Genomic DNA, 21352 nt, shown 5'->3' on the forward strand with positions numbered 1-21352 from the left:
TTGGATAAATGTCAGGTTCATAATACAGTAGAAAACCAAGCTGATTGCAGAAAGTGTCGAGGAGAACTGAAAAAGGAAATAAGGGGCAAAGTAAGTGTATGAGAATAGTGGGTTACATGAAAGGGAACCCAAAAGTCTTTTATAAAGATATAAATAGTAAAAGGATACTTAAAGGAAGGGTGGAGCTGACAAAAAGGAGATCTTCTTATGAAAGCAGAGAGCATGGCTGAGGTACTGACTGGAGTGTATTGCATAAGTCTTCACAAAAGAAGAGGATGCAGCCAATGTCACAGCAAAAGAAGAGGTAGTAAAGAAATTGGATAGGATAAAAATGATAGAGGAGGTTCTTAAAAGGGTAGGAACACTCAAAGTAGAAAAGTCACCCGGTCTGGATGGGATACATCCTTGGCTGCTGAGGGAAGTAAGGTTGGAAATAGCAGAGGCTCTGGGCACAATCTTCCAATCCTCCTTGGATATGGGAGTGGCACCAGAGATCTGGTGGGTTGCAAATATTGTACTGCTGTTCAAAATGAAAAAGGGGGAGCGGGATAAACCAGGTAAATACAGGCCAGTCAGCCTAACTAACATCGGTGATGAAAAAATTTTGAATACAATAATCCAGGACAAAAAATTGTCACTTGGAAAAACATGCGTTAATCAATGGGTTTGTTAAAGGCAAATCGTGTTTGACTAACTTTATGAAGTTCTTGGATGAAGTGGTGATATGGCAGGTTAGTGGAGTTGAAGTAGAAGATCAACCATGATCTTAGTGATTGGCGAACCAGGCTCAGGGGGCCATATACATTAGAACATAAGAAATGGCAGCAGGAGTAGGCCATTTGGCCCCTAGAACCTGCTCCACCATTCAATAAGATCATGGCTGATCTGATCATGGCCTCAACTCCACTTTCCTGCCCCCTCCCCATAACCATTGACTCCCCTCTCGTTCAAAGATCTGTCTATCTCCACCTTAAATATAGTCAATGAACCAGCCTTTGCAGCTCTCTGAGACAGAGAATTCCAAAGATTCACAACCCTCTGAGAGAAGATATTCCTCGTCATCACCATTTTAAATGGGCGGCCCCTTATTCTGAGACTATGCCCCCTATTACTAGATTCCCCAAAGAGGGGAAACATCCTCTCTGCATCTACCCTGTCAAGCCCCCTCAGAATCTTATGTTTCAGTAAGATCACCCCTCATTCTTCTAAACTCCAATGAATTTAGGCCCAACCTGCTCAACCTTTCTTCATATGACAACCCCTTCATCTCAGGAATCAACCGAGTGAACCTTCTCTGAACTGCCTCCAATGCAACTATATCCTTTCTTAAAAAAGGAGACCAAATCTGTATGCAGTATTCCAGGTGTGGCCTCACCAACACCCTGTACAATTGTAGCAAGACTTCCCTACTTTTATACTCCATCCCCCTTGCAATAAAGGGCAACCTTCCATTTGCCTTCCTAATTACTTGCTGTACTTGCAAGTTAACTTTTTGTATTTCATGTAAAAGGACGCTCAGTTCCCTCTGTCCACAGCATTTTGTAGCCTCTCTCCATTTAAATAATTTGCTTTTTTATTATTCCTACCAAAGTGGATGACCTCACATTTCCCACATTATACTCCATTTGCCAAATTTTTGCCCCCTCACTTAACCAATCTATATCCCTTTGCAGATTATGTGTGTCCTCACAACTTGCATGTCCCACCTATCTTTATATCATCAGCAAATTGGCTACAGTACACTCTGTCCCCTCATCCAAGTCATCAATATAGATTGTAAATCGTTGAGGCCTGAGCACTGATCCCTGTAGCACCCCACTAGTTACAGTTTGCCAAACTGAAAATGACCCATTTATCCCGACTTTCTGTTTTCTGTTCGTTAGCCAATCCTCTATCTGTGCTAATATATTACCCCCAACCCCGTGACCTCTTATTTTACGCAGTAACCTTTTCTGTGGCACCTTATCGAATGCCTTCTGGAATTCCAAATACACGACATAAGAACATAAGAAATAGGAACAGGAGTAGGCCATATGGCCCCTCGAGCCTGCTCTGCCATTCAATAAGATCATGGACTCGGCTCCACTTCCCTGCCTGCTCCCCATAACCCCTTATCGTTTAAGAAACTGTCTCTTTCTGTCTTAAATTTATTCAATGTCCCAGCTTCCACAGCTCTCTAAAGCAGCGAAATCCACAGAAATTTATCTTCATCTCTGTTTTAAGCGGGTGGCCCCTTATTCTAAGATCATGCCCACTAGTTCTAGTCTCCCCCATCAGTGGAACCATCCTCTCTGCATCCACCTTGTCAAGACCCCTCAAAATCTTAGACATTTCGATAAAATCACCTCTCATTCTTCTGAATTCCAATGAGTAGAGGCCCAACCTACTCAACCTTTCCTCATAAGTCAACCCCCTCATCTCCGGAATCAACCTAGTGAACCTTCTCTGAACTGCCTCCAAAGCAATTATATCCTTTCGTAAATATGGAAACCAAAACTGCACATAGTATTCCAAGTGTGGCCTCACCAATACCCTGTATAGCTGTAGCAAGACTTTCCTGCTTTTATTCTCCATTCCCTTTGCAATAAAGGCCTTCCTGATCACTTGCTGTACCTGCATACTATCCTTTTGTGTTTCGTGCCCAAGTACCACCAGGTCCCACTGTACTGCAGCACTTTGCAATCTTACTCCATTTAAATAATAACTTGCTCTTTGATTTTTTTTCTGCCAAAGTGCATGACCTCACACTTTCCAACATTATACTCCATCTGCCAGATTTTTGTCCACTCACTTAGCCTGTCTATGTCCTTTTGCCGATTTTTTTTTTGTGTCCTCCTCACACATTGCTTTTCCCCCCATCTTTGTATCGTCAGCAAACTTGGCTACGTTACACTCAGTCCCTTCCTCCAAGTCATTAATATAGATTGTAAATAGTTGTGATTCCAGCACTGATCCCTGTGGCACCCCACTAGTTACTGGTTGCCAACCAGAGAATGAACCATTTATCCTGACGCTGTTTTCTGTTAGGTAGCCAATCCTCTATCCATGCTTATATATTACCCCAACCCCATGAACTTTTATCTTGTTCAGTAATCTTTTATATGGCACCTTGTCAAATGCCTTCTGGAAGTCCAAATACACCACATCCACTGGTTCCCCTTTATCCACCCTGTTCGTTACATCCTCAAAGAACTCCAGCAAATTTGTCAAACATGACTTCCCCTTCATAAATCCATGCTGACTCAGCCTGACCGAATTTTGCTTTTCCAAATGTCCTGCTACGGCTTTTTTAATAAAGGCCTCCAATGTTTTCCCAACCACAGATGTTAGGCTAACTGGTCTATCATTTCCTGCTTTCTGTCTCTCTCCTTTCTTGAATAGGGGAGTTACATTTGTGGTTTTCCAATCCAGTGGGACCTCTCCAGAATCCAAGGAATGTTGGTAGATTACAACCAATGCATCAACTATCTCTACAGCCACTTTTAGACCTGAGGATACAGACCATCAAGTCCAGGAGACTTGTCCACCTTTAGTCCCATTAGTTTGCCTGTACTTTTTCTCTAGTGATAGTGATTGTTTTAAGTTCCTCCTGTCCTGTAGCCCCTCGGTTATTATTATTGGGATGCTTTTAGTGTCTTCTACCGTGAAGACCGATACAAAATATTTGTTCATAGTTTCTGCCATTTCCCTGTTTCCCATTATTAATTCTCCAGTCTCATCCTTGAAAGGACCAATGTTTACTTTAGCTACTCTCTTCCTTTTTATGCACATGTCTTTCTATATTTCTTGCTAATTTACTCTCATCTATCTTCTCCCTCTTTATTATTTTTTTAGTCATCCTTTGCTGGTTTCTAAAAATTTCTCAATTCTCTGGCCTACCACTAATCTTCACAACATTACATGTCTTTGTTTTCAATTTGCTACCATCCTTTGATACTTCCTTAGTTAGCCACGGATGGTTCATCCTTCTCTTAGTCTTTCTTTCTCACTGGAATATATCTTTGCTGAGAGTTATGAAATATCTCTTTCAGTGTCTGCCACGGCTTTTCCTACCGTCTTCCCCTTTAACCTATTTTCCCAGTCCACTTTAACCAACTCTGTCTTTGTACCTTTGTAATTGCCTTTATTTAAGTTTGAGACCCAAGTTTCTCACCCTCAAATTGAAATTTGAAATTCTAACATGTTATGATCATTCTTTCCTCGAGGATCCTTTACTATGAAATCATTAATTAATCCTATCTCATTACACATTACCAGGTCTAAAATAGCCTGCTCCCTGATTGGTTCCACAATGTATTGTTCTAAGAAACCATCCCGAATACACTCTTTGACCTCTCCCTCAAGACTACTTTTGCCAATTTGATTTGTCCAATCTGTATTAAGATTAAAATCGCCCATTATTATTGCAGTACCTTTCTTACAAGCCCCCATTATTTCTTGATTTATACTCTGTCCTGGAGTGTAGCTACTGTTAGGAAGCTTATAGACTACTACCACCAGTGACTTCTTTCACTTTATTGTTTCTTATCTCCACCTAAACTGATTCTACATCTTGATCTTCTGAACCAATAGAATTTCTCAGTATTGCACTGATCTCGTCCTTTATTAACAGTGCCAGCCCACTTCCTTTTCCTTTCTGCCTATCCTTCCAAAATGTCAAATGAACCTGAATATTCAATTCCCAGCCTTGGTCACCTTGCAACCACGTCTCTGTAATGGCTATCAGATCATACCCATTTATTTGTATTTGTGCCGTCAACTCATCTATCTTGTTACGAATGCTGCGTGCATTCAGATAAAGAGCTTTTAAATTTCTCCATGACCTACTCCTGCTCCTATTTCTTATGTTCTTCTGAGAGGGTTGATGAGGATAGTGCAGTTGTTGTTGTGTATATGGACTTTCAAAAGGTGCTTTGTAAAGTGCCACGTAGTAGACTTGTTAGCAATATTAAAGTTCATCAGATTGAAGGGGCAGCAGCAGCCTGGACATAAGATTAGCTAAGTGACTGAAAGCAAAGAGTAATGGTGAACAGCTGTTTTACAGACTGGAGGGTAATGTACAGTGGTGTCACCAGGGATCAGAACTGGGACCACTGTTCTCTTTGATATATCTTAATGACCTGGGCTTGGGTATACAGGGCATAATTACAAAGTTTGCAAATGATACAAAACTCAAATGAAGTAAACAGTGAGGATGATAGTAGCAGACTTCAGGAGGACAATGACTGGTGAAATAGACAAACGCATGACAGATAACGCAGGGAAGTGTGAAGTGATGGATTTTGGAAGGCAGAATGAGGAGAGGCAATATAAAGCAAATAGTATAATTTTAAAGGGGGTGCAGGGACAGAGAGACCCAGAGGTTTATGTACAGAAATAATTGAAGGTAGCAGGACAAGTTGATGAGGTTGTTAAATCATGCGGGATCTTCGGCTTTATAAACTTGCATAGAATACAAAAGCAAGGAAGTTATGCTATAACTTTTTATAAATCACTTTTTAGGCCTCAGCTGGAGTATTGTATCCAATTCTGGGCACCACAGTTTCGAAGAATGTCAAGCCCTTGGCATGGGTGCAGAGGAGATTTACTAGAATGGTACTAGAGATGAGGGACTTCAGTTACTTGGAGAGACTAGAGAACCTGGGATTGTTCTCTGAGCAGAGAAGATTAAGGGGAGAATTAATCGAGGCGTTCAAAATCATGAAGGGTTTTGATAGAGTAAATAAGGAGAAACTGTTTCCACTGGCAGATGGGTCGGTAACCAGAGGACACAAATTTAAGGTAATTGACAAAAGAACCAGGGTTAGATGAGGAGAAATGTTTTTCTGCAGCGAGTTATGATCTGGAATGCACTACCTAGTGGAAGCAGATGCAGTAGTAACTTTCAAAAGGGAACTGGATAAGTACTTGAAGGGGAGGGAATTGCAAAGCTATGAGGAAAGAGCAGTCCTCCTTCTCTGCTGTGAGGTTCTATGATTATGCTCAATAGTAGATTACACAGAACTAAATTAACTACCTAACACAAAAGCAAAATACTGCAGAAATCTGAAATAAAAGCAGAAAATGCTGGAAATACTAAGCGGGCAAGGCAGCATCTGTGGAGAGAGAAACAGATAGCATTTCAGATTGTTGACCTTTTGCTGACTGGTAACGGATTGAGAGATAACAGATTTTAAGCAAGTACAGGGGCAGGGAATGGGGGAGATGAGGAAAGAACAAAAGGAAAGGTCTATGATTGGGTGGAGGGAAGGAGTGATTAAATGACAAAAGAGATGATGGTGCAAGGCAAAAGGGAGTGGTAATGGGACAAGTAAAGAAATAAAAGATGGAGCCGTACATTCCAACAGCTGAACCATTACCAGCAACTGCTGACCGAAAAAATGGGAGCAGTGGTTATGATCTGAAATTGTTCAATACAATGTTGAGTCAGGAAGGCTGTGAAGCACCTAATCGAAACATGAGGTGCTGTTCCTCAAGTTTCCATTGAGCTTTGTTAGAACAGCGTAGGAGGCCGAAGACAGAGAGATCAGAGTGGGACAGAGAATTAAAATGGCAAGCGACTGGAAGTTGAGCAAAGCAATCACCTAATCTGTGTTTGATATCCCCAATTTAGAGGGGACCGCAACGTGAGCTGCAAATACAGGAAACTAAATTGAAAGAAATACAATTAAATCACTGTTTCACTTGGAAGGATTGTTTGGGCCCCTGAAGGGAAGAGGTGAAAGGACAGTTGCTGCATATCCTGTGCTTGCACGGGAACGTGTTGTGGGACGGGGAGGAGTTGATAAAGGTGATTGAAGAGTAGACCAGGGTGTTACGGAGAGAACGGTCCCTTCGGAATGCTGAAAGGGGAGTGGAAGATGTGTTTGATGGTGGAATCGCGCTGGAGGTGGCAGAAATGACAGAGGGTAATTTGTTGAAAGTGGAGGCTGGTGGGGTGGAAGATGAAGACGAAGGGAATTGTGGTCCTGGGAGGGAGGGGAAGCGGTGAGAGCAGAAGTGCAGAAAATGGGAAGGACACAGTCGAGGACCTTGTCAACCAGTGTTGAAGGGGATCGTCGGTTGAGGAAAAAGGAAGACATATTGGAAGCACTCGTGTGTCAGGTGGCATCATCAGAACAGATGAGGAGGAGAAACTGGGAGAATGGAATCGAGTCCTGGCATGAAGTTGGTTGGGAGAAAGTGTAATCAAGGTAACTGTCAGTGGACTCTGGGCTTATTGGTTGACGGCCCATCCCCAGAAATGGAGATAGAAAAGTAAACGAAGGGAAGAATCGGAGAAAGACATGTGAAGGTGAGGGAAGGGTGAAAATTGGAAAGCAAAGTTGATGAAATATTTCAGTTCGGTGCAAGAGCAGGAGGTGGCACCAATACTGTCATCATTGCACAGGTAAGAGGTAGGCATATAATGAGTAGACGGGTAGTAAGAGAAGGTTTGGTGCCAATGAGGGACCAAAAAGGAGAGTTGCGCATAAAGGCAGAGGGTATGGCCGAGGTATTAAATGAGTACTTTGCATTTGTCTTCACCAAGGAAGAAAATGCTGCCATAGATATAGTAGAGGAAATACTGGATGGGATAAGAATTGATAAAGACAAGGAACTAGAAAGGCTGGTTGTACTTAAAAGTAGATAAGTCATCAGATACGGATGTGATGCATCCAAGGACGCTGAGGGAAGTGAAGGAAGAAATCGTGGAGGTACTGGCCATAATCTTCCAATCCTCCTTAGAAACGGGGCTGGTGCTCGAGGACTGAAGAATTGCAAATGTTACACCCTTGTTCAAAAAAAGCATGTAAAGATAAACCCAGCAACTATAGGTCAGTCAGTTTAACATCGGTAGTGGGGAAGCTTTTAGAAACCGTAATCGGGGACAAAATTAAGTCACTTGGGCAAGTGTGGATTAATTAAGAAAAGCCAGCACGAATTTGTTAATGGCAAATCGTGTTTAACCAACCTGATCCGAGTTTTTTTTATGAGATAACAGAGAGGGTTGATGAGGGCAATGCGATTGACTTGGTGTACGTGGATTTCCATCGTGGGCCGCCCCGAACCGTGCAAGAACACCACCGCAGCTCGGGAGTATAAATAGAGCTGGAGCACCGGCCCCTGGAACTTCGTGGCGAAGGTGTGGCAAATGAGGGTACGGAGTTCAGAAGAGGCGAGTGCCCAGGGGCAGCACAGACCAGCCCACACTGCGATGTGTGCGCGCACTAGATCCATGCAGCAGAGCAGGTTTCCAGTCGTCCTGGTTAATCCTTGCCACTGGACAAAGGCCTAGCTGTGTCAAGCCTGTGTGGTAGCTGATGTGCAACGGTCACCACACGTTATTAAAACATTCACGCACAGGCATCCACCCCCTCAACTGGAGTTCAGGACTGGAACATCGGGTCCTTCATTGAAACATCTGTGAACTCTCGTGGAAGCAAGTCATCCTTGTTCGAGAGACCACCTATGATGATGATGGATTTCCAAAAGACGTTCGACAGACTGCCACATAATAGGCTTGCCAGCAAAGTTGAAGCCCATGGAATAAAAGGGACAGTGGCAACATGGATAAGAATTTGGTTAAGCGACAAGAAACAGAGAGTAGTAATGAACGGTTGTTTTTCCACTCTGGAGGAAGGTATATAGTGGTGGTCCCCAAGTGTCGATACTAGGACAACTACTTTTTTTGATATATTAATTACTTGGATGTGGGTGTACAGAGCACAATTTCAAAATTTGCAGATGACACAAAACTTGGAAGTAAAGTGCACAGTGAGGAGGATAATGATATACTTCAAGATGACATAGGCAGGCTGGTGGAATGGGTGGACCTGTGGCAGATGAAATTTAATACAGAAAAGTGTGAAGTGATAGATTTTGGTAGAAAGATTGAGGAGAAGAAATGTAAACTAAAGGGTATAATCCTAAAGTGGGTGCATGAACAGAGAGCCCGAGGGGTATATGTGCACAAATCGTTGAAGGTGGTGGGGCAGGTTGAGAAAGCAGTTAAAAAAGCTTGCAGGATCCTGGGCTTCAAGAATAGAGGTAGAGAGTACAAAAACGTAGAAATTATGATGAACCTGTATAAAACATTGTTTCGGCCTCAACTGGAGTATTGCGTCCAATTTTGGGCATGGCACGTTAGGAAGGATGTGAAGGCCTTAGCGAGGGTGCAGAAAAGATTTCTGAGAATGATTCCAGGGATGAGGGACTTCAGTTATGTGGATAGACTACAGAAGATGGGGTTGTTCTCCTTAGAGCAGAAAAGATTGAGAAGAGATTTGATAGAGGTGTTCAAAATCATGAGGGGTCTGGACAGAGTAGATAGAGAGACTGTTCCCATTGGCGGAACGGTCAAGAACCAGAGGACACAGATTTAAGGTAATTGTCAAAAGAACCAAAGGTGACATAAGAAAAAACTTTTTTTTACCCAGCGAGTGGTTAGGATCTGGAATGTACTGCCTGAAAGAGTGGTGGTGGCAGACTCAATCATTACTTTCAAAAGGGAGTTGGACAAGTATCAGAAAGAAAAACATTTGCAGGGTTACAGGGGAAGTGGGACTAGCTATAAAGTGCTCTCGCAGAGAGCCGGCACGGGCTCGACGGACTGAATGGTTACAGCATGGAAGCCATTCTATGAAGGGAGGAGACCTGTAGGATCAGAACAAAGAATGATCCACATAGCCCACGAAAAGGCAGGCATAGCTAGGAGCCATGCTGTTTCCCTAAGCAACACCTTTTATTTAGAAGTGGTGAGCGGACTCACGAGAAGTTGCTCAAAGCAAGAACAAATTTAGCCACGCGGACGAGGGTGGTGGTGGAAGTGGAAGGTGACTGGTTGAGCCTCTGTTTAAGGAAGAAGTGGAGGGCTCGCAGGCCATCCTAGTCGGGGATGGAGGTGTAGAGGTACTGGACATCCATGGTGAAAAGGAAACGGTTAGAGGCAGGACACTGGAAACTGTTCAAGTGATGGGGGGCATCAGAAGAGAGGGGTTTAAAAAATAGTCAAGATAGGAAGAAACAAGTTCCATGAAGCAAGAACAGGCTGAAACATGGGTATACCATGGCAGTCCTATTCGTGGATGTTGGGAAGGAGGTAGAAGCGGGCTGTGTGAGGTTAGGGGACTGAGGTTGGAGGCCTTTGGGGGGACAGGGGACGGAGGAAGATCTCCAAAGGATATGAAGTCCGTGGCGGTCTGGGAAACGATGATTTGATATTCGATAGTGGGGTCGCGGTTCACGGAGGTAGGAGGTGTCAGAGAATTGGTGTTCAGGCTCCATAAGGTAGAGATCAGTTCACCAAACAACAACAGCACTACCCTTGTCGGCAGGTATAATGACGTCAGGATTGGACCTGAGAGAACGGAGTGCTGCAAGTTCAGAGAGAGGTAGGTTAGGGTTGGTAAGGGGAGTCGAGAAATTGAGATGGCAAATGTCATACTTACAGTTCCCAATGAAAAGACCTAGTAAGGCCAGAAGGAGAACAAGAATTCTGAAGACTGGAAAAAGGGTCTGCCAATGCAGTGGGAAGACTCCTGGCCAAAGAAGTGGGTGTGGAGGCAAAGGCGATGGAAGAAGAGTTCAGCATTGTGCTCAGCTTGAAATTCTTTGAGGTGGGTACATAAGGGGTTGAAGCTGAGGCCTTTGCTAAGAAGTAATCGTTCGGTGTCTGAGAAGGGAAGGTCAGAGGGGATAGTGAAAACACAAGTGGTGAGATTGGAAGGACAGATGGGGATCAGAGGAAAGTAAAGGGGAAGAAGAATCCGAGGGGCATTGGTATACAAGAGTTGCTGAAGCATGCGATGCTTGATGCCTGAAAGAGTGAAAAAAAATTTATTTGTTGAAGCGCCAGATGAGGCGAAGGATGAAATGGAACTGTGGACAACTGAGAGTGTGTCGGTGGTACTGAAAAGAGAAAATAAGAGAGACATTTTTATAGCACCTTTCACGATCTCGGGACACCCTAAAGTACTTTACAGCCAATGAAGTACTGTTTGTTTTTTTGTAATGTAGTCACTGTTGTAATGTAGGAAACGGGATAGCCAATTTGTACACAACAAGCTCACAGATAGCAATGTTATGATGACCAGATAATCTGTTTTAATGCTGTCAATTGAGGCATAAATATTGGCCAAGACTTCGGGACAACTCTCCTCCTTTTCTTCAAAATCGTGCCATGGGATCTTTTACGTCCACTTGAGAACAGGCGGGGCCTCAATTTAATGTTTCATCCAAAAAATGGCACCTCCAACAGTGCACCGCTCACTCAGAACTGCACTGAAATGTCAGCCTAGATTTTTGTGCTCAAGTCTCTGGAGTGTGACTGGAACCCACAACCTTCTGACTCGGGTGAAATTGCTACCCACTGAGCCATGGCTGAGGTCAAAAACGCGCATGGCTTTGAGCATGAGTCTCAGGAGCAGCAACCGCAATGGTTCAAGGATGCTGAATATTGTGCATATAAATTAACTATCTAATCTGTTTGTGTGAATATTTCTCCCAAGACCCAGTTCACACCCTTTATGAAGTTCAAATAGTGGCTTGTTGTAGGGAAGATATATGATTAAGATACACTATTGGACCTTTTTTGTCTCTACAGGTTAAGTTGGTTACAAAATAAATAGTATAAATAGCTATTACACAAACAACTAGCCAAGCTAGTTGATGATATATGTTAAACTTGTATTAATTTTGCCGTTTCACCTTGCACTAATTTTTCAAACGTGTAAGCTATGTATATATACAATTGCTCCCCATACCTACTCCCAGTAACTCATTTTAGTCCGTAAGTAGCTGAACCATGCATGAGAAAGGTCCCAGGTTTGATCCTTGGTTTGTGACGCATTAATCAATTTAAGCCAAGGTGATAGTCAATTCAGTTGATTTTAGTGACACTGGATTATGAAGAAGCTAAGGTTCCTGCTATTGATTGATTGATGTCCAGTAACCTCTGTGGGAATATTGGGTGGGGCAAGATTTGGCTTCACTGTGTAGGTACACATGATGAATGGCCAATTGAACAAGCTACTGGTATACTTGCACCACAGATCATTCCTCCTTGTGGGTGTGTTACAGAATCATCAAAAACTTAAGACATAGAAGGTGGCCAATCAGCCCATCGTGTCTGTGCTGGAATGTGTTTGTGGGAACTCATTCCACTGACTACATCTCTCTTCTAAGTATATACACTGTGAATTACTGATGCACTTCAAGCTTCAGTTTCTCAAAACTATTTTCAGTGTAAAGTTTTTTTTATAGCTCCTACCAACACATGATGAGTTTAATTAAATGGCATCACAATCTATTGTTTAACTGTTGAGGATTTTAATGGTTTTTCTTTTGAAAGGATGGTTCCTATGTCCAATGCAATGTTTCCCCAATAAAGGCTATTACAATTGAACTTTTGCACAGAGTTAAATTAAAGAGTCTTTACTTCATAGACTTGATTTGAATTATTCAACAAGTACTGGATTAGAAGCGTATGTTTTTTTTTAAATTTTAAATTGTTTTGAGGGTTGCTGCTGAATATTACTTTAATTTTCTTAATATTTTGGCAGTAATCTCTCTTTCTTTTGAAATATTTCACAAACCATGAGGTGTGTGTTTTTGTCACGCAACAAAGAAAATCTCTTCAGCCAAATATACTGGACCTTCCTTTACCATATCTTGTAAGGGCTATTGCTTAGTCATCTTGAATTATTTTATTTGTCCATAAGCATTGGTCACACCGTGCTGCTTCACCATGAAAAGCAATAACCTCTGGAAAAATATCACTTTGGAGCAAGAATATCAAGTGAGCTGAGATGCTTAATCAGCAGTCTTCGGCATCTGCTAGGAATAATGAGCTGTGACTATTTAATAGCTCTTTGTCAATTCCTGTCTGATCGGTTTATCCCATCACTGTGTCTTCTAAGAAGAGTGCCAGTGACTGTTCCAAAGCCGCAGGCTTTCTAAAATGCATATGACATGGCTACTCATTTAGAAAGGAAGAAATAACTTGCATTTATATAGTGCCTTTCACCTTCTTGAGGGCAACTAGGGATGGGCAATAAAAAAGCTAGCCTTGCCAGCGATGCCTACATCTTGTGAATATATAAATTAAAACATGTTTTAAACTACTTCAATTAAAAAGCGAAAGTTACTCAAAAGGCTCAAGATCCACTGTAGATTATACATACAGTGCTTTTTACCCTACAACATTCATTTTTTTTTGCAACATTCTCGAGACTTAGTCCAGTTCACAACCTCAATTCAACAAAGGATCATCTGCCAGTGTTTTACTGGCTTATTGGAGCCAATGTTCAGTGCAATCGTCTTAGTGGAAGAATTATGAATGCTGAAGTTTATGAAGTAATGACCGTATCCTCACTAATGTTTTGGACTGAGGGTATGAAAATCTTCTGTTTGCTATTCCCTGCATGAAATGAATTTGGGTAAGCTTAACAGACTTGAGGTTACTTGCTCATAGCACAAGTTTCCCACAATTGATGAAATTGCCTACATAGCAACATTGACTGTACTACAAAGTAATTAATTGTAATGCACTTTGGGATGCCCTTTCCTCCCATCAGGCAAGATCCCTATCAGAGGAAATGCAAAGGCATTTACTACTCAAACAAGATATAGGAGGTGTGAGCAATGATCCAGCATTAAAGCAAAATCCATAAAGTAGCATTTTGCCACTTCACATTATTTAGAAAGGTTATAAAGTTGGTCAATGTGAACAACTTACAAGTATATTCAGAAAGAGAGTGGTTAGGAACAATATGGCCCCTTAAAAACAGACAATATGGATATTATATATGAAAATTAGGAAATGCGGACATGTTTAATAATTACTTTGCATGCCAGATATCCCAAAGAAACTAATATTCAAAGAGGGACAAGGACTCACCAAAATTCACATAAGCAAATTAATTGTAATAACCGAACATAATGACACTAAAGAGTGACAAATCCCTAGGACCAGATGGTTTTCATCCCAGGGTTTTAAAGGAAGCAGGTGAGAACATTGCAGATGCCCTAACTATAATCTTCCAAAGTTCTCTCAATTCAGGAACCATTCCTTTAGATTGGAAAATGGCACATATCCCTCCATTATGTAAAAAGGGTGAGAGAGGGGAAACCAAGGAACCAAAGACCGGTTAGCCCAACATTGTGTTTAGGAAATTGCTGGAGTCTGTAATTACAGATGGAGTGACTGAACACCTTGAAAATGTTCAGCTTATCAGAGAGAGCCAGCATATATTTGTAACAGGTAGGTCATGCCCGATTGAACCTGATTGACATTATTGAAGAGGTGATAAAACTAGTGGACATAAGAACATAAGAAATAGGAGCAGGAGAAGGCCATACGTCCCCTCAAGCCTGCTCAATAAGATCATGGCTGATCATTGACCTCAATTCCACTTTCCCGCCCGATCACCATATCCCTTGATTCCCCGAGACTCCCAAAATCTATCTGTCTCAGCCTTGAATATATTCAGACACTCTGCATCCACAGCCCTCTGGGGCAGAGAATTCCAAAGAATCACAACCTTCTTGAGTGAACAAATTCCTCCTCATCTCTGTCTTAAATGGCCTACCCCTTATCCTGAAACTGCCCCCTAGTTACAGACACTCCAGCTAGGCGAAACATAGAAACATAGAAAATAGGTGCAGGAGTAGGCCATTCGGCTCTTCGAGCCTACACCACCATTCAATATGATCATGGCTGATCATGCAACTTTAGTACCCCATTCCTGCTTTCTCTCCATACCCCTTGATCCCTTTAGCTGTAAGGGCCACATCTAACTTCCTTTTGAATACATCTAATGAACTGGCCTCAACAACTTTCTGTGGTAGAGAATTCCACAGGTTCACAATTCTGAGTGAAGAAGTTTCTCCTCATCTCAGTCCTAAATGGCTTACCCCTTACCCTTAAACTGTGACCCCTGGTTCTGGACTTCCCCAACATCGGGAACATTCTTCCTGCATCTAACCTGTCCAATCCCGTCAGAATTTTATATGTTTCGATGAGATCCCCCCTCATTCTTTTAATTCCAGTGAATATAAGCCTAGTCGATCTAGACTTTCTTCATATGTCAGTTCTGCCATCCCGGGAATCAGTCTGGTGAACCTTCGCTGCACTCCCTCAATAGCAAAAATGTCCTTCCTCAGATTAGGAGACCAAAACTGTACACAATATTCAAGGTGTGGCCTCACCAATGTCCTGTATAACTGCAGTAAGACCTCCCTGCTCCTATACTCAATTCCTTTCGCTATGAAGGTCAACATGCCATTTGCCGCCTTCACCGCCTGTTGTACCTGCATGCCAACTTTCAATGACTGATGTACTATGACACCCAGGTCTTGTTGCACCTCCCCTTTTCCTAATCTGTCACCATTCAGATAATCTGCCTTCCTGTTTTTGCCACCAAACTGGATAACCTCACATTTATCTACATTATATTGCATCTGCCATGCATTTGCCCACTCACCTAACCTGTCCAAGTCACTTTGCAGCCTCTTGGCATCCTCCTCACAGCTCACACCGCCACCCAACTTAGTGTCATCTGCAAACTTGGAGATATTACATTCAATTCCTTCGTCTAAATCATTAATGTATATTGTAAATAGCTGGGGTCCCAGCACTGAACCTTGCGGTACCCCACTAGTTACTGCCTGCCATTCTGAAAAGGACCTGTTTATTCCTACTCTTTGCTTCCTGTCTGCCAACCAGTTCTCTATCCACATCAGCACATTACCACCAATACTACGTGCTTTAATTTTGCACACTAATCTCTTGTGTGGGACCTTGTCAAAAGCCTTTTGAAAATCCAGATACACCACATCCACTGGTTCTCCCTTGTCCACTCTGCTAGTTACATGCTCAAAACATTCTAGAAGATTTGTCAAGCATGATTTCCCTTTGATAAATCCATGCTGACTTGGACCGATCCTGTCACTGCTTTCCAAATGCGCTGCTATTACATCTTTAATAATTGATTCCAGCATTTTCCCCACTACCGATGTCCGGCTAACAAATCCACTGTTTTCTCTCTTCCCTGCTTTTTTAAAAAGTGGGGTTACATTAGCTACCCTCAATCCACAGGAACTGATCCAGAGTCTATAGAATGTTGGAAAATGCATCCACTATTTCTTGGGCCACTTCCTTAAATACTCTGGGATGCAGACTATCAGGCCCTGGGGATTTATCGGCCTTCAGTCCCATCAATTTCCCGAACACAATTTTGTGAGTAATAAGGATTTCCTTCAGTTCCTCCTCGCTACACCCTCAGTCCCCCAGTATTTCCGGAACATTATTTGTGTCTTCCTTAGTGAAGACAGAACCAAAGTATTTGTTGAATTGGTCTGTCATTTCTTTGTTCCCCATTATAAATTCACCTGATTCTGACTGCAAGGGACCTACATTTGTCTTCACTAATCGTTTTCTGTTCACATATCTATAGAAGCTTTTGCAGTCAGTTTTTATGTTCCCTGCAAGTTTACTCTCATACTTTATTTTCCCCCTCCTAATTAAACCCTTTGTCCTCTGCTGAATTTTAAATTTCTCCCAGTCCTCAGGTTTGCTGCTTTTTCTGGCCAATTTATATGCCTCTTCCTTGGATTTAACACTATCCCTAATTTCCCTTGTTAGCCACGGTTGAGCCATCGTCCCTGTTTTATTTTTACGCCAGGCAGGGATGTACAATTGTTGAAGTTCATCCATGTGATCTTTAAATGTCTGCCATTGCCTATCCACCGTCAACCCTTTAAGTATCCTTTGCCAGTCTATCCTAGCCAAGTCATTTCTCATACCATCGAAGTTACCTTTCTTTAAGTTCAGGACTCGAGTCTCTGAATTTACTACGTCACTCTCCACCTTAATGAAGAATTCTACCATTATTATGGTCACTCTTTCCCAAGGGGCTTCGCACAACAAGCTTGCTAAGTAATTGTCTCTCGTTACACAACACCCAGTCTAGGATGGCCAGCTCTCTAGTTGGTTCCTCGACATATTGGTCTAGAAAACCATCCCTTATACACTCCAGGAAATCCTCCTTCATCGTATTAAAGTCACCCATGATAACTGCCGTACCTTTATTGCAAACAACCTTTCAGCATCTACCCTTTCAATCCTCTTCAGAATCTTGTATGTTTCAATGAGATCACCTCTCATTCTTCTAAACTCCAGAGAGTATAGCCCATTCTACACAATTTCTCATAAGACAGCCCTCTCATCACAAGAATCAGTCTAGTGAACCTTTGTTATACCACCTTCAAGGCAAGTATATCCTTTACATAAGAACATAAGAAATAGGAGCAGGAGTAGGCCACCTGGCCCCTCGAGCCTGCTCCGTCATTTAATAAGATCATGGCTGATCTGATAATGGACTCTACTCCACTTCCCTGCCTGCTCCCCATAACCCTTTATTCCCTTTATCGCTCAAAAAACTGTCTATCTTTGCCTTAAATATATTCAATGACCCAGCCTCTGGGGCAGAGAATTCCATTGATTTATAACCCTCTGAGAAGAAATTCCTTTCAGCTCAGTTTTAAATGGGCGGCCCCTTATTCTGAGACTATGTCCCTAGTTTTAGTTTCCCCTATGAGTAGAAATATCCTCTCTGCATCCACCTTGCCTAGCCCCCTCATTATCTTATATGTTTCGATAAGATCACCTCCCATTCTTCTGAATTCCAATGAGTATAGGCCCAACTTCCTCAACATTTCTTCATAAGTCAACCCCCTCATCTCCGAAATCAACCTAGTGAACCTTCTCTGTACAGCCTGCAATGCAAGTATATCTTTCCTTAAATATAGAGACCAAAACTGTACATAGTATTCCAGGTGTGGCTTCACCAATTCCCTGTACCGTTGCAGCAGGACTTCTCTGCTTTTATACTTTATCCCCCTGCAATAAAGGCCAACATTCCATTTGCCTTCCTGATTACTTGCTGTACTTGCATAATAACTTTTTGTGTTTCATGCACGAGGGCCCCCCAGGTCCCTCTGTACTGCAGCACTTTGCAAATTTTCTCCATTTAAATTATAATTTACTTTTCTATATTTTCCTGCCAAAGTGGATAACCTCACATTTTCCCACATTATACTCCACATCTGACAAATTTCTGCCCACACACATAGCCTGTCTATATCCCTTTGCAGATTTTTTGTGTCCTCGCAATTTGCTTTCCCACCGATTTTTGTACCATCAGCAAACTTGACATCGTTACACTCGGTCCCTTCATCTCAGTCAATATAGATTGTCACCAGTTGAGGCCCCAGCACCGATCCCTGCGGCATCCCACTAGTTACTGTTTGCCAAACGGAAAATAACCCATTTATCCCGACTCTGTTTTTTGTTAGTTAGCCGATCCTCTATCCATGCTAATATATTGTCCCCATCCATGTGAACTTTTATCTTGTTCAGTAATCTTTTATGTGGCACCTTATCGAATGCCTTCTGGAAATCGAAATACAACAATCCACTGGTTCCCCCTTATCCACCCTGCTCGTTACATCCTCAAAGAACTCCAGTAAATTTGTCAAACATGATTTCCCTTTCATAAAACCATGCTGACTCTGCTTAATTGAATTATGCTTTTCCAAATGTCCCGCTACTGCTCCATTAATAATGGACTCCAGCATTTTCCTAATGCTTCCTACTTTCTGTCTGCTTCCTTTTTCAAATAGAGGCCTTACATTTGCGGATTTCCAATACGCTGGAACCTCCCCAGAATCCAGGGAATTTTGGTAGATCACAACCAATGCATCCGCTATCTCCGCAGCCACTTCCTTTAAAACCCTGGGATGTAAGCCATCAGGTCCAGGGGACCTGTCCGCCTTTAGTCCCATTATTTTACCGGGTACTACTACTTTAGTGATTGTATTAAGTTTCTCCCTCCCTATAGCCCCTTGATTATCTATTATTGGGATGTTTTTAGTGTCTTCAACCGTGAAGATCGATACAAAATATTTATTCAACGTCTCTGCCATTTCCCTGTTCTCCATTATTACTTCCCCGGTCTCGTCCTTTGGGGGACCAACATTTACTTTAGCCACTCGGTTCCTTTTTATGTACCTGTAGAAACTCTTAGTATCTTTTTATATTTTGTGCTAGTTTACTTTCATAATCTATCTACCCTCTCTTTTTATCATATTTTTTACTCATTTGCTGGCTTTTAAGTTTCCCAATCCTCTGGCCTCCCACTAGTCTTTGCCACATTGTATGCCCTTGTTTTCAATTTGATACCATCCCTGATTTCGTTTGTTGGCCACGAATGGTTATCCCTTCTCATTGTGATATATTTTTGTTGACAGTTATAAAATATCTCCTTAAATGTCTGCCACTGCTCATCAACCATCCCATACTTTAATCTATTTTCCATGTCCACTTTAGCCAACTCTGCCCTCATATCTTGTAGTCTCTTTTATTTAAGCTTTGGACACTGGTTTGAGATCTAACTTTCTCATTCTCCAACTGAATTTGAAATTCTACCATGTTATGGTCGCTCATTCCTAGAGTTTTCTTTGCTGCGAGATCATTTATTAATCTTGTCTCATTACACTGTACCAGCTCCAAGATAGCCTGCTCCCTAGTTGATTCCGCAACGTACTGTTCAAGGAAACTATCCTGGATGCACTCTATGAATTCTTCCTCAAGGCTACCCTGGTCAATTTGCTTTGTCCAATCAATATGAAGGTTAAAATCGCCCATGATTATTGCCGTTCCTTTTTTTACAAGCCTCCATTATTTCTTGATTTATACTCCGTCCAACAGTGTAGCTACTATTCAGGGGCCTATAGACTAGACCTACCAGTGACTTTTTCCACTTATTATTCCTTATCTCCACCCAAACTGATTCAACATCTTGATCTTCTGAGCCAATATCGTTTCTCACTAACAACTGATCTCATCCTTTATTTAACAGTGCTACCCCACCTCCTTTTCCTTTCTGTCTGTCCTTCTGAATTGTCAAATACCCCTGAATATTTCGTTCCCAGTCCAAGTCACCTTGCAACCACGTTTCTTCGATAAGGAGACCAAAATTGTGCGCAGTACAATTGTAGCAAGACTTCCTTACTCTTATACTCCAGCCCCCTTGCAATAAAGGACAACATGCCATTTGCCTTCCTTATTGCTTGCTGGACCTGTTTGCTAGCTTTCTGTGCTTCTTGCACGGGGACACCCAAATCTCTCGGAACACCAACATTTAAAAGTTTCTCACTTAAAAAATATTCTGTTTTTCTATTCTTCCTACAAAAGTGAATAACCTCACATTTACCTACATTATACTGCATCTGCACTTTACTGCCCACTCACTTAGTCTATCTCTATCCCTTTGCAGACTCTGTGTTCTCACAGCTTACTATCCCATCTAGCTTTGTATCGTCAGCAAACTTGGATATATTACACTCAGTCCCTTCATCTCAGTCATTAATATAGATTGTAAATAGCTGATGCTCCAGCACTGATCTTTGCAGCATCCCACTAGTTACAGCCTGCCAACCTGAAAAAGACCAGTTTATCCCTACTCTCTTTTCTGTCCTTTAACCAATCCTCTATCCATGCTTATACATACCTCCAATACCATGAGCCTTAATCTTGTGTAATAACCTTTTATGTGGTTCTTTATCGAATGCCTTTTGAAAATCCAAATATACTACATGCACTGTTTCCACCTTATCCACCCTGCTAGTTACATCCTGAAAAATCGTTGTCAAACACTATTTCCTTTTCATAAAACCATGTTGGCCCAGAATTCCCGGTTTTTCTTTCCCGCGGGCATTCGACTGGATTCTAGAAAAAAGAAGTGCACTGACCTGAAGCTGCTGCACCCAGGTGAGTTCCCGGTCCTGAGGCCTCCACTGACTGCGCATCGGAGCGCGTGCACGTCAGGACGGACGCAGGGCTGGAGCTGCAAGCACATGGCTCTGGGCAGTCAATTAAGGTAAAGTATGTTCTCATTCATAATAGGAACTCCGTAAGGTGGAGTTCCCATTATTAATACGAGACCTTCCCAAACACACACACGAATAAAAAATAGACAAGATACATTACATGTTTAACTAATTTAAATTAGTTATTTATGTATTTTTTTTAAATCCGATTTTGTTAAACGTTTTTTAATTATGCTTTAAAATAAATTTAACATAGTGGGCAGGGTTTTTAAAAATAAAATGTTTTTTAAATTTTATTTTTGATATTTTAAGTGTGTCAGCAATGCACCTGTTTTTATTCAGCGCAAAAGTTTTCAGGACATCCGCTGGGCAAGATATGGGTAAATACCACAATATTGCCCATGCGAATGTCTTGGCTGCTGAGATGTGTTGAATTTGTCAAGCTCCAGCTACAAGTATGTAAAAAGGAAGAGAGTAGCAC

General features: G+C 41.9%; 2 protein-coding genes across 3 annotated transcripts in view; both read left to right on the forward strand.

Annotated features, from left to right (window-relative positions):
* rps7 (ribosomal protein S7) overlaps nt 1-21352 on the forward strand; it is a 439982-nt gene that overhangs the window by 259009 nt on the left and 159621 nt on the right. The gene's annotated exons all lie outside the window — the stretch shown is intronic.
* The window catches only part of trappc12 (trafficking protein particle complex subunit 12), a 110258-nt gene that overhangs the window by 35332 nt on the left and 53574 nt on the right, over nt 1-21352 (forward strand). The window lies entirely within an intron of this gene.

This window comes from Pristiophorus japonicus, chromosome 7, assembly GCF_044704955.1.
Source record: "Pristiophorus japonicus isolate sPriJap1 chromosome 7, sPriJap1.hap1, whole genome shotgun sequence".
Lineage (NCBI taxonomy): Eukaryota > Metazoa > Chordata > Chondrichthyes > Pristiophoridae > Pristiophorus > Pristiophorus japonicus.